Genomic DNA, 4,214 nt, shown 5'->3' on the forward strand with positions numbered 1-4,214 from the left:
CTTTTGCACCTCCGCCCCTTCTCTTTTCTCGCACGTTTGGCTGGAACTTCTGAAGCCAACTCCGTGCAGAATCCATAGCTGAAATTCAAAGGCCTCTCTGCGATTCAATCCACAATTATCCAATTAAACTCGATCCCCAACCGTTGAAAATATATTGATTAAATTACAAGCATAAAAAAGAAAGAAAAAAAAAATTATGAACGATCAGAAAAAAGATAATATTTTTGGTTAGTGAATTTGAAATTATAATACTAACTGATTGCAGAGATCGCATCGGGAGTTCACGTGAGAACTTTTCTTAACTGAATGATTCAACCGAGAGCAGGCAAAGGACTTTCTCTTCTGCTTCCTTCTTCACTCAGACAACTCAGAAGAAGGCTTCAGGAGGAAAAAGAAGAATAATTTAATTCCATTTTTTTTAATTAATTCAGACAGGTTTTTGAAATTACTAACCTACCCTCTCGTTAATCGTTGTGGAGAAAAGACAGCGGTCTACGGAGGGAAGGGTATTATGGGGAAATATGGGAGTTTGCGATGTTTATTATGAGTCGTGAGAGTCACGATGACGTCGATAAGGACCTTGCCGTCGCGTTAAGGTGGTCCTTCCAACCGGTAACGGGCGGCAGAAGTAACCGGCAGTTGGGGTCTAAGACCGACACGTGGCGGCGATCGTGATGGCACGAATGTGGACCGGTTTGCCATGTCGGAGGTGCATAAAGGCGCGCGAAATTGGGCTTAACGCGTTTTTTGAGGGCAGCTGAATCGCTACCGTCCACGTGGGATTCTGGGTAACCTGGGTTGATCTTGTCTTTTTGAAAACGCGTGGGAAACTAAACCATGGTTTGAGATTGCTTTCTTTTTTCAATGAGTAGGTGAAATTTTGGTGAGAAAAATATCACCGAAAAAAGAAAAACTTTTGTTGACAAAAGACAAAAAATTTAAGCTGCTGCACCAGCCGGGAATCGAACCCGGGTCTGTACCGTGGCAGGGTACTATTCTACCACTAGACCACTGGTGCCTTGTTGTTAGTTTTGCCCCGAAATCCTCTGATAACCGGCTATCTTGACATGGCTTAGTTATTGGTTTCTTCTAAACACACGAATTACAACACGTCGACTCATATTATAATAGGTAGTTATGTTCTAGTACTACATAATAATTGAAGTTATTAGCTCAGTTCGATTATATAGCAATAGTTCATGCATATAGATTAAAACTTCATTTGAATGGAAGGACGTCAAATTTATGAATTTATATGATATTGTAAAGTAAAATTGTATGTATAGAGTATTACAATTCATTTATGCATGGAAGAGAATAAATGAAATTTCAAATGATTCCTTAAATGTAGTGCATTTCAAATGTACTATGTTGTTTTTAAAGCAAACCTAACAATAATGTTATCAACTCCAAATCATTTATTGGAAACCCCTCAATCCAAATAGAGCCTAAAATACGTACTTGTTTAATTAATTAATTTAGATATGTTATTAAGGCAGGCACAGCTGGTGTTTGTAAATCTTTGATCATTTGATTAGACATTTTACAGCACAAAGATATTTGATTGCATGCCTAGGGTCAAGAGAATGATTAGTCGTCGAGAGACCAATGGCGGGTAGGAAAGCTAATCACTTTCTAAACCCACCACCTTCTGTTGCTTAAAGTTAGGACAGAACCCAACCCAACCCAACCCATATTTCCATGGACCTAATCCCCTTATCTTACCAGAATCATTTATTTGTACCCTTAATTAGGTCCTAATCAGAATCATTAGTTTTGCCTAAGCCACGTACTTCTATAATAGGGTGGTGCCAAAAGACATGGCAACTTACAAACGGGGCTGCGGTTTTCATGAGCTGTATGTATGCTTTTTCTTTTTCGGCAAAAGCATACGACTTTTTAGGACTCAGAGAAAGAAACAGTACCACACTGACAAGCTAAAGACGATCGATGTACCTAACTACGCCAAAAACTAAATTTTCAAGTGAACTAGTTGGCTCAGATTGACTCGATTACAGTTTAAGTCCCAATAACTTGTGTTCCAGGCAAGATGCAACATTCATAATCATCTCCTTCACAAGTTGACAGGAATATATATATCTACAATATAATTGTGTTACGTAGGCTTTTGTCACGCGGCTTCCGGTTTTCCAAAATCATAAATTAACGCTTAGGAATAAAAAGTGATTACGAACGTTGTGTTCAAAAGATGTTATTGGCACTCTAAAAAAATCATTATATTCTCATATGTTACAGAATCTAGAAAAATACGTGCGTATAATAATTTTTTTGAATGTATAAGATGTATGAAAAATCATGTCAGTGTTGTGTAATCCCAGAAGGAGAGAAGGGAAAGCATTTTAATATGAAATACAGAAAGATGAAGAAACGCATATGTACGACTGTTGACTCATTAGGTCATTAGACTAAAGTTGGACGAAAAATTTGTCCTATAAACTCTATATATATAACGGAGCAGAAGCCTTTTCTCGACCACTACTTTGTCAAGATAGGAAATGTGAGGTGTCAATATGAGATCTTAGTCTTCCTAATTATATAAATTATATGTGGATGTAAAAATATGTCTCAGTATAATGGACAGCCCTAATGAAACTTATAATTTAACCTAATTGATTATTTAATTAACCAACTTAATTATGCACATGCGATAATCAAGATACATTAGAGGGACGTGTACTTCAGGATTAAGCCTAACAGTGTCTCTTAGTAATCTTTTCATTGCGTGTTTGACTAAGACAAAAGAAGGAATATGATTTTTATATATAATTAAAGCAAAAGAACATGATTTTGTCAGCATAATAGCACACGATCAAGATATTGTAAAAAAATGTAAACCATATCCTCTACCGTTTCAGCTACTAAAGAACAAATGCAAGAATTTAAACGATCTAGTTATATATGCATGAGAGATGATAAGAATAATCAAATATCAGTAACCTTTTATTGAGGTATTTTTTAAATTAATTTATTTGAGAGATATTCGTGTAGGGTTCATTCTGTATTGTATTTCATTACTTCGAACCCTCTATGTTTTAGATAATTATTCAAAAATTATATTTACAAAAAACCACTTGAATTCGATATCGATTGACTGCTCAATTGTGTTATTCAAATTTTATTAATTTCTTAAAGCATCATATTAATTGATTTTATAGGATAATATTTATGATTTATCTAATGTTTTGCAAGAATGATCTATGAATGTAGACTTAAAAAAATTGGTGGTTCGGATCATTAGAAAAAAAAATTGTATGGTACCCTAAAGGGTGTCCCTCAAATAAAATTATTTGAGGAATTCCTGAATAAAAGGGGATTGTTTTCGTTAGAAATTTTTTTTTTTTCATATTGTTTTAGGGCTTATTATCACAAAACGTCCCTAAGGTTTACGAAACTATCAGATTGCATCCTTAATGTTTTTTTTTTTTTTTTGTCATTCGTGGTCCTCAAAGTTAGCATGCATGATCACAAATGGTCACTGCCGTTAGGTTCCGTCAAAAGCTCCGTTAGTTTGCTGACGTGGCATATATGTATATCACAAAACATCATTGAGGTTCACACACCTATCACAAATGGTCCTTACGAAATTTTTTAATTTTTTAAATTTAAAATTCATAAAATTTGTGTTTTCTTTTTAAAATTTTATGAATTATAATTATTTTAAAATATATATTAAATTTTAAATACGTATGACACTATATTATTATAGATGTGGGCTCCATATATATGCCATATCAACAAACTAATGAAGTTTTTTAAAAATAATTTAAAATTCATAAAATTTAAAAATGAACAAAATTTAAAGGTTTAGGGTTCATAAATGGTCCTCAAGATTAAAATGCTTCTATAAATTGTTTTTTTCATTTATAAATAAATTTAAAAAGAAAATCAAAATTTATGAATTTTAAATTTTTTTAAAAAAAATTCGTAAGGACCATTTGTGATAAGTGTGTAAACCTCAGGGATGTTTTGTGATATATATATATATATATATATATATATATCAGCAAACTAACAGAGTTTTTGACAGAACCTAATGTCAGAGACCATTTGTGATTGTACATACTAATCTTGAGGACCATAAGTGACATAAAAAAACATTAAGAATGCAATCTGATAGTTTCGTAAACCTCAGGGACGTTTTGTGATAATAAGCCTTGTTTTAGTTTGATTTAACCTATCCTCTTTTCTTCCAT

At 33.4% G+C, this 4,214-nt stretch overlaps 1 non-coding gene across 1 annotated transcript; it reads right to left on the reverse strand.

Moving 5' to 3' along the window:
• Positions 1–947: 947 nt before the first annotated feature.
• TRNAG-GCC lies at positions 948–1,018 on the reverse strand. Its single transcript has one exon. It is a non-coding gene; the product is annotated as a tRNA-Gly (tRNA).
• Positions 1,019–4,214: the final 3,196 nt, after the last annotated feature.

The sequence above is a fragment of the Prunus dulcis genome, chromosome 4, assembly GCF_902201215.1.
Source record: "Prunus dulcis chromosome 4, ALMONDv2, whole genome shotgun sequence".
Taxonomy (NCBI): domain Eukaryota; kingdom Viridiplantae; phylum Streptophyta; class Magnoliopsida; order Rosales; family Rosaceae; genus Prunus; species Prunus dulcis.